At 41.8% G+C, this 9,694-nt stretch overlaps 47 pseudogenes; all 47 read left to right on the top strand.

Annotated features, from left to right (window-relative positions):
• Positions 1-39: 39 nt before the first annotated feature.
• Positions 40-158, top strand: LOC142736561 (5S ribosomal RNA; annotated as a pseudogene).
• A 253-nt stretch (positions 159-411) lies between these two features.
• LOC142674012 (5S ribosomal RNA) lies at positions 412-530 on the top strand (annotated as a pseudogene).
• Positions 531-597: 67 nt separating this feature from the next.
• Positions 598-716, top strand: LOC142732566 (5S ribosomal RNA; annotated as a pseudogene).
• Positions 717-1,155: 439 nt separating this feature from the next.
• LOC142724140 (5S ribosomal RNA) lies at positions 1,156-1,274 on the top strand (annotated as a pseudogene).
• Positions 1,275-1,340: 66 nt separating this feature from the next.
• LOC142735963 (5S ribosomal RNA) lies at positions 1,341-1,459 on the top strand (annotated as a pseudogene).
• A 67-nt stretch (positions 1,460-1,526) lies between these two features.
• On the top strand, positions 1,527-1,645 carry LOC142702062 (5S ribosomal RNA; annotated as a pseudogene).
• Positions 1,646-1,712: 67 nt separating this feature from the next.
• Positions 1,713-1,831, top strand: LOC142682047 (5S ribosomal RNA; annotated as a pseudogene).
• Positions 1,832-2,270: 439 nt separating this feature from the next.
• LOC142736560 (5S ribosomal RNA) lies at positions 2,271-2,389 on the top strand (annotated as a pseudogene).
• Positions 2,390-2,456: 67 nt separating this feature from the next.
• LOC142737754 (5S ribosomal RNA) lies at positions 2,457-2,575 on the top strand (annotated as a pseudogene).
• A 67-nt stretch (positions 2,576-2,642) lies between these two features.
• On the top strand, positions 2,643-2,761 carry LOC142667936 (5S ribosomal RNA; annotated as a pseudogene).
• Positions 2,762-2,828: 67 nt separating this feature from the next.
• Positions 2,829-2,947, top strand: LOC142691074 (5S ribosomal RNA; annotated as a pseudogene).
• Positions 2,948-3,014: 67 nt separating this feature from the next.
• Positions 3,015-3,133, top strand: LOC142670931 (5S ribosomal RNA; annotated as a pseudogene).
• Positions 3,134-3,200: 67 nt separating this feature from the next.
• On the top strand, positions 3,201-3,319 carry LOC142738065 (5S ribosomal RNA; annotated as a pseudogene).
• A 67-nt stretch (positions 3,320-3,386) lies between these two features.
• LOC142737255 (5S ribosomal RNA) lies at positions 3,387-3,505 on the top strand (annotated as a pseudogene).
• A 67-nt stretch (positions 3,506-3,572) lies between these two features.
• LOC142709558 (5S ribosomal RNA) lies at positions 3,573-3,691 on the top strand (annotated as a pseudogene).
• Positions 3,692-3,758: 67 nt separating this feature from the next.
• On the top strand, positions 3,759-3,877 carry LOC142670688 (5S ribosomal RNA; annotated as a pseudogene).
• Positions 3,878-3,944: 67 nt separating this feature from the next.
• LOC142706428 (5S ribosomal RNA) lies at positions 3,945-4,063 on the top strand (annotated as a pseudogene).
• Positions 4,064-4,130: 67 nt separating this feature from the next.
• Positions 4,131-4,249, top strand: LOC142678665 (5S ribosomal RNA; annotated as a pseudogene).
• Positions 4,250-4,316: 67 nt separating this feature from the next.
• Positions 4,317-4,435, top strand: LOC142668854 (5S ribosomal RNA; annotated as a pseudogene).
• Positions 4,436-4,502: 67 nt separating this feature from the next.
• Positions 4,503-4,621, top strand: LOC142736557 (5S ribosomal RNA; annotated as a pseudogene).
• A 67-nt stretch (positions 4,622-4,688) lies between these two features.
• LOC142735952 (5S ribosomal RNA) lies at positions 4,689-4,807 on the top strand (annotated as a pseudogene).
• Positions 4,808-4,874: 67 nt separating this feature from the next.
• Positions 4,875-4,993, top strand: LOC142734673 (5S ribosomal RNA; annotated as a pseudogene).
• A 67-nt stretch (positions 4,994-5,060) lies between these two features.
• LOC142679497 (5S ribosomal RNA) lies at positions 5,061-5,179 on the top strand (annotated as a pseudogene).
• A 66-nt stretch (positions 5,180-5,245) lies between these two features.
• LOC142726378 (5S ribosomal RNA) lies at positions 5,246-5,364 on the top strand (annotated as a pseudogene).
• Positions 5,365-5,431: 67 nt separating this feature from the next.
• Positions 5,432-5,550, top strand: LOC142681926 (5S ribosomal RNA; annotated as a pseudogene).
• Positions 5,551-5,617: 67 nt separating this feature from the next.
• LOC142737321 (5S ribosomal RNA) lies at positions 5,618-5,736 on the top strand (annotated as a pseudogene).
• A 67-nt stretch (positions 5,737-5,803) lies between these two features.
• LOC142738245 (5S ribosomal RNA) lies at positions 5,804-5,922 on the top strand (annotated as a pseudogene).
• Positions 5,923-5,989: 67 nt separating this feature from the next.
• LOC142682284 (5S ribosomal RNA) lies at positions 5,990-6,108 on the top strand (annotated as a pseudogene).
• A 67-nt stretch (positions 6,109-6,175) lies between these two features.
• LOC142735493 (5S ribosomal RNA) lies at positions 6,176-6,294 on the top strand (annotated as a pseudogene).
• Positions 6,295-6,361: 67 nt separating this feature from the next.
• LOC142699002 (5S ribosomal RNA) lies at positions 6,362-6,480 on the top strand (annotated as a pseudogene).
• A 67-nt stretch (positions 6,481-6,547) lies between these two features.
• On the top strand, positions 6,548-6,666 carry LOC142683477 (5S ribosomal RNA; annotated as a pseudogene).
• A 67-nt stretch (positions 6,667-6,733) lies between these two features.
• On the top strand, positions 6,734-6,852 carry LOC142698997 (5S ribosomal RNA; annotated as a pseudogene).
• Positions 6,853-6,919: 67 nt separating this feature from the next.
• Positions 6,920-7,038, top strand: LOC142728903 (5S ribosomal RNA; annotated as a pseudogene).
• A 67-nt stretch (positions 7,039-7,105) lies between these two features.
• LOC142683471 (5S ribosomal RNA) lies at positions 7,106-7,224 on the top strand (annotated as a pseudogene).
• A 67-nt stretch (positions 7,225-7,291) lies between these two features.
• Positions 7,292-7,410, top strand: LOC142698989 (5S ribosomal RNA; annotated as a pseudogene).
• Positions 7,411-7,477: 67 nt separating this feature from the next.
• On the top strand, positions 7,478-7,596 carry LOC142736556 (5S ribosomal RNA; annotated as a pseudogene).
• A 67-nt stretch (positions 7,597-7,663) lies between these two features.
• LOC142736480 (5S ribosomal RNA) lies at positions 7,664-7,782 on the top strand (annotated as a pseudogene).
• A 67-nt stretch (positions 7,783-7,849) lies between these two features.
• LOC142731766 (5S ribosomal RNA) lies at positions 7,850-7,968 on the top strand (annotated as a pseudogene).
• A 67-nt stretch (positions 7,969-8,035) lies between these two features.
• On the top strand, positions 8,036-8,154 carry LOC142716951 (5S ribosomal RNA; annotated as a pseudogene).
• A 67-nt stretch (positions 8,155-8,221) lies between these two features.
• Positions 8,222-8,340, top strand: LOC142738097 (5S ribosomal RNA; annotated as a pseudogene).
• A 67-nt stretch (positions 8,341-8,407) lies between these two features.
• On the top strand, positions 8,408-8,526 carry LOC142671374 (5S ribosomal RNA; annotated as a pseudogene).
• A 66-nt stretch (positions 8,527-8,592) lies between these two features.
• On the top strand, positions 8,593-8,711 carry LOC142737663 (5S ribosomal RNA; annotated as a pseudogene).
• A 67-nt stretch (positions 8,712-8,778) lies between these two features.
• Positions 8,779-8,897, top strand: LOC142732544 (5S ribosomal RNA; annotated as a pseudogene).
• A 67-nt stretch (positions 8,898-8,964) lies between these two features.
• On the top strand, positions 8,965-9,083 carry LOC142737581 (5S ribosomal RNA; annotated as a pseudogene).
• Positions 9,084-9,150: 67 nt separating this feature from the next.
• LOC142736420 (5S ribosomal RNA) lies at positions 9,151-9,269 on the top strand (annotated as a pseudogene).
• A 67-nt stretch (positions 9,270-9,336) lies between these two features.
• On the top strand, positions 9,337-9,455 carry LOC142737863 (5S ribosomal RNA; annotated as a pseudogene).
• A 67-nt stretch (positions 9,456-9,522) lies between these two features.
• Positions 9,523-9,641, top strand: LOC142689942 (5S ribosomal RNA; annotated as a pseudogene).
• The last annotated feature ends 53 nt before the right edge of the window (positions 9,642-9,694 follow it).

Here is a 9,694-nt window from a genome sequence, read left to right as displayed (position 1 = left end):
ACAATAGATTAAATAGGACTATGGATTAAAGCATTTAACGTCAATGGCCATTCTAAGCTGAATGTGCCTGCTCTCGTCAGATCGCAGAAGTTACACAGCTTAAGGCCTCGCTAGTACCAGTGTGGGAGACTGTCTGGGAATCCGTGGTGCGGTTGAATTTTTATTATGTCGTTTAGATTTTGTTTCACAATCGATTAAAAAGGACTATGGATTAAAGCATTTGATGTCAATGGCCATTCTAAGCTGAATGTCCCTGCCCTCGTCAGATCGCAGAAGTTACACAGCTTAAGGCCTCGCTAGTACTAGTGTGTGAGACTGTCTGGGAATCTGTGGTGCGGTTGACTTTTTATTATGTCGTTTAGATTTTGTTTCACAATCGATTAAAAAGGACTATGGATTAAAGCATTTAATGTCTATGGCCATTCTAAGCTGAATGTGCCTGCTCTCGTCAGATCGCAGAAGTTACACAGCTTAAGGCCTCGCTAGTACCAGTGTGGGAGACTGTCTGGGAATCCGTGGTGCGGATGACTTCTTATTATGTCGTTTAGATTTTGTTTCACAATAGATTAAATAGGACTATGGATTAAAGCATATAACGTCAATGGCCATTCTAAGCTGAATGTGCCTGCTCTCGTCAGATCGCAGAAGTTACACAGCTTAAGGCCTCGCTAGTACCAGTGTGGGAGACTGTCTGGGAATCCGTGGTGCGGTTGTCTTTTTATTATGTCGTTTAGATTTTGTTTCACAATCGATTAAAAAGGACTATGGATTAAATCATTTAATGTCAATGGCAATTCTAAGCTGAATGTGCCTGCTCTCGTTAGATCGCAGAAGTTACACAGCTTAACGCCTCACTAGTACCAGTGTGGGAGACTGTCTGGGAATCCGTGGTGTGGTTGACTTTTCATTATGTCGTTAAGATTTAGTTTCACAATAGATTAAATAGGACTATGGATTAAAGCATTTAACGTCAATGGCCATTCTAAGCTGAATGTGCCTGCTCTAGTCAGATCGCAGAAGTTACACAGCTTAAGGCCTCGCTAGTATCAGTGTGGGAGACTGTCTGGGAATCCGTGGTGCGGTTGAATTTTTATTATGTCGTTTAGATTTTGTTTCACAATCGATTAAAAAGGACTATGGATTAAAGCATTTAATGTCAATGGCCATTCTAAGCTGAATGTCCCTGCTCTCGTCAGATCGCAGAAATTACACAGCTTAAGGCCTCGCTAGTACCAGTGTGGGAGACTGTCTGGGAATCCGTGGTGCGGTTGACTTTTTATTATGTCGTTTAGATTTTGTTTCACAATCGATTAAAAAGGACTATGGATTAAGCATTTAATGTCAATGGCCATTCTAAGCTGAATGTGCCTGCTCTCGTCAGATCGCAGAAGTTACACAGCTTAAGGCCTCGCTAGTACTAGTGTGGGAGACTGTCTGGGAATCCGTGGTGCGGTTGACTTTTTATTATGTTGTTTAGATTTTGTTTCACAATAGATTAAATAGGACTATGGATTAAGGCTTTTAATGGCAATGGCCATTCTAAGCTCAATGTGCCTGCTCTCGTCAGATCGCAGAAGTTACACAGCCTAAGGCCTCGTTAGTACCAGTGTGGGAGACTGTCTGGGAATCCGTGGTGCGGTTGACTTTTTATTATGTCGTTTAGATTATGTTTCACAATCGATTAAAAAGGACTATGGATTAAAGCATTTAATGTCAATGGCCATTCTAAGCTGAATGTGCCTGCTCTCGTCAGATCGCAGAAGTTACACAGCTTAAGGCCTCGCTAGTACCAGTGTGGGAGACTGTCTGGGAATCCGTGGTGCGGTTGACTTTTTATTATGTTGTTTAGATTTTGTTTCACAATAGATTAAATAGGACTATGGATTAAGGCTTTTAATGGGAATGGCCATTCTAAGCTGAATGTGCCTCCTCTCGTCAGATCGCAGAAGTTACACAGCTTGAGGCCTCGTTAGTACTAGTGTGGGAGACTGTCTTGGAATCCGTGGTGCGGTTGACTTTTTATTATGTCGTTTAGATTTTGTTTCACAATCGATTAAAAAGGACTATGGATTAAAGCATTTAATGTCAATGGCCATTCTAAGCTGAATGTGCCTGTTCTCGTTAGATCGCAGAAGTTACACAGCTTAACGCCTCGCTAGTACCAGTGTGGGAGACTGTCTGGGAATCCGTGGTGTGGTGGACTTTTTATTATGTCGTTTAGATTTTGTTTCACAATAGATTAAATAGGACTATGGATTAAAGCATTTAACGTCAATGGCCATTCTAAGCTGAATGTGCCTGCTCTCGTCAGATCGCAGAAGTTACACAGCTTAAGGCCTCGCTAGTACCAGTGTGGGAGACTGTCTGGGAATCCGTGGTGCGGTTGAATTTTTATTATGTCGTTTAGATTTTGTTTCACAATCGATTAAAAAGGACTATGGATTAAAGCATTTAATGTCAATGGCCATTCTAAGCTGAATGTGCCTGCTCTCGTCAGATCGCAGAAGTTACACAGCTTAAGGCCTCGCTATTACCAGTGTGGGAGACTGTCTGGGAATCCGTGGTGCGGTTGACTTTTTATTATGTTGTTTAGATTTTGTTTCACAATAGATTAAATAGGACTATGGATTAAGGCTTTTAATGGCAATGGCCATTCTAAGCTGAATGTGCCTGCTCTCGTCAGAGCGCAGAAGTTACACAGCTTAAGGCCTCGTTAGTACCAGTGTGGGAAACTGTCTGGGAATCCGTGGTGCGGTTGACTTTTTATTATGTTGTTTAGATTTTGTTTCACAATCGATTAAAAAGGACTATGGATTAAAGCATTTAATGTCAATGGCCATTCTAAGCTGAATGTGCCTGCTCTCGTCAGATCGCAGAAGTTACACAGCTTAACGCCTCGCTAGTACCAGTGTGGGAGACTGTCTGGGAATCCGTGGTGTGGTTGACTTCTTATTATGTCGTTTAGATTTTGTTTCACAATAGATTAAATAGGACTATGGATTAAAGCATTTAACGTCAATGGCCATTCTAAGCTGAATGTGCCTGCTCTCGTCAGATCGCAGAAGTTACATAGCTTAAGGCCTCGCTAGTACCAGTGTGGGAGACTGTCTGGGAATCCGTGGTGCGGTTGAATTTTTATTATGTCGTTTAGATTTTGTTTCACAATCGATTAAAAAGGACTATGGATTAAAGCATTTAATGTCAATGGCCATTCTAAGCTGAATGTCCCTGCTCTCGTCAGATCGCAGAAGTTACACAGCTTAAGGCTCCGCTAGTACCAGTGTGGGAGACTGTCTGGGAATCCGTGGTGCGGTTGACATTTTTTTATGTTGTTTAGATTTTGTTTCACAATAGATGAAATAGGACTATGGATTAAGGCTTTTAATGTCAATGGCCATTCTAAGCTGAATGTACCTTCTCTCGTCAGATCGCAGAAGTTACACAGCTTAAGGCCTCGCTAGTACTAGTGTGGGAGACTGTCTGGGAATCCGTGGTGCGGTTGACTTTTTATTATGTCGTTTAGATTTTGTTTCACAATCGATTAAAAAGGACTATGGATTAAAGCATTTAATGTCAATGGCCATTCTAAGCTGAATGTCCCTGCTCTCGTCAGATCGCAGAAGTTACACAGCTTAAGGCCTCGCTATTACCAGTGTGGGAGACTGTCTGGGAATCCGTGGTGCGTTTGTCTTTTTATTATGTCGTTTAGATTTTGTTTCACAATCGATTAAAAAGGACTATGGATTAAAGCATTTAATGTCAATGGCCATTCTAAGCTGAATGTGCCTGCTCTCGTCAGACCGCAGAAGTTACACAGCTTAAGGTCTCGCTAGTACCAGTGTGGGAGACTGTCTGGGAATCTGTGGTGCGGTTGACTTTTTATTATGTCGTTTAGATTTTGTTTCACAATCGATTAAAAAGGACTATGGATTAAAGCATTTAATGTCTATGGCCATTCTAAGCTGAATGTGCCTGCTCTCGTCAGATCGCAGAAGTTACACAGCTTAAGGCCTCGCTAGTACCAGTGTGGGAGACTGTCTGGGAGTCCGTGGAGCGGCTGACTTTTTATTATGTCGCTTAGATTTTGTTTCACAATAGATTAAATAGGACTATGGATTAAAGCATTTAACGTCAATGGCCATTCTATGCTGAATGTGCCTGCTCTCGTCAGAACGCAGCAGTTACACAGCTTAAGGCCTCGCTAGTACCAGTGTGGGAGACTGTCTGGGAATCCGTGGTGCGGTTGAATTTTTATTATGTCGTTTAGATTTTGTTTCACAATCGATTAAAAAGGACTATGGATTAAAGCATTTAATGTCAATGGCCATTCTAAGCTGAATGTCCCTGCTTTCGTCAGATCGCAGAAGTTACACAGCTTAAGGCCTTGCTAGTACCAGTGTGGGAGACTGTCTGGGAATCCGTGGTGCGGTTGACTTTTTTTTATGTTGTTTAGATTTTGTTTCACAATAGATTAAATAGGACTATGGATTAAAGCATTTAACGTCAATGGCCATTCTAAGCTGAATGTGCCTGCTCTCGTCAGATCGCAGAAGTTACACAGCTTAAGGCCTCGCTAGTACCAGTGTGGGAGACTGTCTGGGAATCCGTGGTGCGGTTGAATTTTTATTATGTCGTTTAGATTTTGTTTCACAATCGATTAAAAAGGACTATGAATTAAAGCATTTAATGTCAATGGCCATTCTAAGCTGAATGTCCCTGCTCTCGTCAGATCGCAGAAGTTACACAGCTTAAGGCCTCGCTAGTACCAGTGTGGGAGACTGTCTGGGAATCCGTGGTGCGGTAGACTTTTTATTATGTCGTTTAGATTTTGTTTCACAATCGATTAAAAAGGACTATGGATTAAAGCATTTATTGTCAATGGCCATTCTAAGCTGAATGTGCCTGCTCTCGTCAGATCGCAGAAGTTACACAGCTTAAGGCCTCGCTAGTACCAGTGTTGGAGACTGTCTGGGAATCCGTGGTGCGGTTGACTTTTTATTATGTCGTTTAGATTTTGTTTCACAATCAATTAAAAAGGACTATGGATTAAAGCATTTAATGTCAATGGCCATTCTAAGCTGAATGTGCCTGCTCTCGTCAGATCGCAGAAGTTACACAGCTTAAGGCCTTGCTAGTACCAGTGTGGGAGACTGTCTGGGAATCCGTGGTGCGGTAGAATTTTTATTATGTCGTTTAGATTTTGTTTCACAATCGATTAAAAAGGACTATGGATTAAGCATTTAATGTCAATGGCCATTCTAAGCTGAATGTCCCTGCTCTCGTCAGATCGCAGAAGTTACACAGCTTAAGGCCTCGCTAGTACCAGTGTGGGAGACTGTCTGGGAATCCGTGGTGCGGTTGACTTTTTATTATGTTGTTTAGATTTTGTTTCACAATAGATTAAATAGGACTATGGATTAAAGCATTTATTGTCAATGGCCATTCTAAGCTGAATGTGCCTGCTCTCGTCAGATCGCAGAAGTTACACAGCTTAAGGCCTCGCTAGTACCAGTGTGGGAGACTGTCTGGGAATCCGTGGTGCGGTTGACTGTTTATTATGTTGTTTAGATTTTGTTTCACAATAGATTAAATAGGACTATGGATTAAGGCTTTTAATGGCAATGGCCATTCTAAGCTGAATGTGCCTGCTCTCGTTAGATCGCAGAAGTTACACAGCTTAAGGCCTCGCTAGTACCAGTGTGGGAGACTGTCTGGGAATCCGTGGTGCGGTTGACTTTTTATTATGTTGTTTAGATTTTGTTTCACAATAGATTAAATAGGACTATGGATTAAGGCTTTAAATGGCAATGGCCATTCTAAGCTGAATGTGCCTGCTCTCGTCAGATCGCAGAAGTTACACAGCTTAAGGCCTCGTTAGTACCAGTGTGGGAGACTGTCTGGGAATCCGTGGTGCGGTCGACTTTTTATTATGTCGTTTAGATTTTGTTTCACAATCGATTAAAAAGGACTATGGATTAAAGCATTTAATGTAAATGGCCATTCTAAGCTGAATGTGCCTGCTCTCGTCAGATCGCAGAAGTTACACAGCTTAAGGCCTCGCTATTACTAGTGTGGGAGACTGTCTGGGAATCCGTGGTGCGGTTGACTTTTTATTATGTTGTTTAGATTTTGTTTCACAATAGATTAAATAGGACTATGGATTAAGGCTTTTAATGGCAATGGCCATTCTAAGCTGAATGTGCCTGCTCTCGTCAGATCGCAGAAGTTACACAGCTTAAGGCCTCGTTAGTACCAGTGTGGGAGACTGTCTGGGAATCCGTGGTGCGGTTGACTTTTTATTATGTCGTTTAGATTTTGTTTCACAATCGATTAAAAAGGACTATGGATTAAAGCATTTAATGTCAATGGCCATTCTAAGCTGAATGTGCCTGCTCTCGTTAGATCGCAGAAGTTACACAGCTTAACGCCTCGCTAGTACCAGTGTGGGAGACTGTCTGGGAATCCGTGGTGTGGTTGACTTTTTATTATGTCGTTTAGATTTTGTTTCACAATAGATTAAATAGGACTATGGATTAAAGCATTTAACGTCAATGGCCATTCTAAGCTGAATGTGCCTGCCCTCGTCAGATCGCAGAAGTTACACAGCTTAAGGCCTCGCTAGTACCAGTGTGGGAGACTGTCTGGGAATCCGTGGTGCGGTTGAATTTTTATTATGTCGTTTAGATTTTGTTTCACAATCGATTAAAAAGGACTATGGATTAAAGCATTTAATGTCAATGGCCATTCTAAGCTGAATGTGCCTGCTCTCGTTAGATCGCAGAAGTTACACAGCTTAACGCCTCGCTAGTACCAGTGTGGGAGACTGTCTGGGAATCCGTGGTGTGGTTGACTTTTTATTATGTCGTTTAGATTTTGTTTCACAATAGATTAAATAGGACTATGGATTAAAGCATTTAACGTCAATGGCCATTCTAAGCTGAATGTGCCTGCTCTCGTCAGATCGCAGAAGTTACACAGCTTAAGGCCTCGTTAGTACCAGTGTGGGAGACTGTCTGGGAATCCGTGGTGTGGTTGACTTTTTATTATGTCGTTTAGATTTTGTTTCACAATAGATTAAATAGGACTATGGATTAAAGCATTTAACGTCAATGGCCATTCTAAGCTGAATGTGCCTGCCCTCGTCAGATCGCAGAAGTTACACAGCTTAAGGCCTCGCTAGTACCAGTGTGGGAGACTGTCTGGGAATCCGTGGTGCGGTTGAATTTTTATTATGTCGTTTAGATTTTGTTTCACAATCGATTAAAAAGGACTATGGATTAAAGCATTTAATGTCAATGGCCATTCTAAGCTGAATGTGCCTGCTCTCGTTAGATCGCAGAAGTTACACAGCTTAACGCCTCGCTAGTACCAGTGTGGGAGACTGTCTGGGAATCCGTGGTGTGGTTGACTTTTTATTATGTCGTTTAGATTTTGTTTCACAATAGATTAAATAGGACTATGGATTAAAGCATTTAACGTCAATGGCCATTCTAAGCTGAATGTGCCTGCTCTCGTCAGATCGCAGAAGTTACACAGCTTAAGGCCTCGCTAGTACCAGTGTGGGAGACTGTCTGGGAATCCGTGGTGCGGTTGAATTTTTATTATGTCGTTTAGATTTTGTTTCACAATCGATTAAAAAGGACTATGGATTAAAGCATTTAATGTCAATGGCCATTCTAAGCTGAATGTCCCTGCTCTCGTCAGATCGCAGAAGTTACACAGCTTAAGGCCTCGCTAGTACCAGTGTTGGAGACTGTCTGGGAATCCGTGGTGCGGTTGACTTTTTATTATGTCGTTTAGATTTTGTTTCACAATCAATTAAAAAGGACTATGGATTAAAGCATTTAATGTCAATGGCCATTCTAAGCTGAATGTGCCTGCTCTCGTCAGATCGCAGAAGTTACACAGCTTAAGGCCTTGCTAGTACCAGTGTGGGAGACTGTCTGGGAATCCGTGGTGCGGTTGACTTTTTATTATGTCGTTTAGATTTTGTTTCACAATCGATTAAAAAGGACTATGGATTAAAGCATTTATTGTCAATGGCCATTCTAAGCTGAATGTACCTGCTCTCGTCAGATCGCAGAAGTTACACAGCTTAAGGCCTCGCTAGTACCAGTGTTGGAGACTGTCTGGGAATCCGTGGTGCGGTTGACTTTTTATTATGTCGTTTAGATTTTGTTTCACAATCAATTAAAAAGGACTATGGATTAAAGCATTTAATGTCAATGGCCATTCCAAGCTGAATGTGCCTGCTCTCGTCAGATCGCAGAAGTTACACAGCTTAAGGCCTTGCTAGTACCAGTGTGGGAGACTGTCTGGGAATCCGTGGTGCGGTTGACTTTTTATTATGTCGTTTAGATTTTGTTTCACAATAGATTAAATAGGACTATGGATTAAAGCATTTAACGTCAATGGCCATTCTAAGCTGAATGTGCCTGCTCTCGTCAGAACGCAGAAGTTACACAGCTTAAGGCCTCGCTAGTACCAGTGTTGGAGACTGTCTGGGAATCCGTGGTGCGGTAGAATTTTCATTATGTCGTTTAGATTTTGTTTCACAATCGATTAAAAAGGACTATGGATTAAGCATTTAATGTCAATGGCCATTCTAAGCTGAATGTCCCTGCTCTCGTCAGATCGCAGAAGTTACACAGCTTAAGGTCTCGCTAGTACCAGTGTGGGAGACTGTCTGGGAATCCGTGGTGCGGTTGACTTTTTATTATGTTGTTTAGATTTTGTTTCACAATAGATTAAATAGGACTATGGATTAAAGCATTTATTGTCAATGGCCATTCTAAGCTGAATGTGCCTGCTCTCGTCAGATCGCAGAAGTTACACAGCTTAAGGCCTCGCTAGTACCAGTGTGGGAGACTGTCTGGGAATCCGTGGTGCGGTTGTCTTTTTATTATGTTGTTTAGATTTTGTTTCACAATAGATTAAATAGGACTATGGATTAAGGCTTTTAATGGCAATGGCCATTCTAAGCTGAATGTGCCTGCTCTCGTCAGATCGCAGAAGTTACACAGCTTAAGGCCTCGTTAGTACCAGTGTGGGAGACTGTCTGGGAATCCGTGGTGTGGTTGACTTTTTATTATGTCGTTTAGATTTTGTTTCACAATAGATTAAATAGGACTATGGATTAAAGCATTTAACGTCAATGGCCATTCTAAGCTGAATGTGCCTGCTCTCGTCAGATCGCAGAAGTTACACAGCTTAAGGCCTCGCTAGTACCAGTGTGGGAGACTGTCTGGGAATACGTGGTGCGGTTGAAATTTTATTATGTAGTTTAGATTTTGTTTCACAATCGATTAAAAAGGACTATGGATTAAAGCATTTTATGTCAATGGCCATTCTAAGCTGAATGTCCCTGCTCTCGTCAGATCGCAGAAGTTACACAGATTAAGGCCTCGCTAGTACCAGTGTGGGAGACTGTCTGGGAATCCGTGGTGCGGTTGACTTTTTATTATGTCGTTTAGATTTTGTTTCACAATCGATTAAAGAGGACTATGGATTAAAGCATTTATTGTCAATGGCCATTCTAAGCTGAATGTGCCTGCTCTCGTCAGATCGCAGAAGTTACACAGCTTAAGGCATCGCTAGTACCAGTGTGGGAGACTGTCTGGGAATCCGTGGTGCGGTTAACTTCTTATTATGTTGTTTAGATTTTGTTTCACAATAGATTAAATAGGACTATGGA

This window comes from Rhinoderma darwinii, chromosome 1, assembly GCF_050947455.1.
Source record: "Rhinoderma darwinii isolate aRhiDar2 chromosome 1, aRhiDar2.hap1, whole genome shotgun sequence".
Classification (NCBI taxonomy): domain Eukaryota; kingdom Metazoa; phylum Chordata; class Amphibia; order Anura; family Rhinodermatidae; genus Rhinoderma; species Rhinoderma darwinii.
Note: the sequence above shows the minus strand (reverse complement) of the source record. Positions and strands in the feature narration are given on the sequence as shown.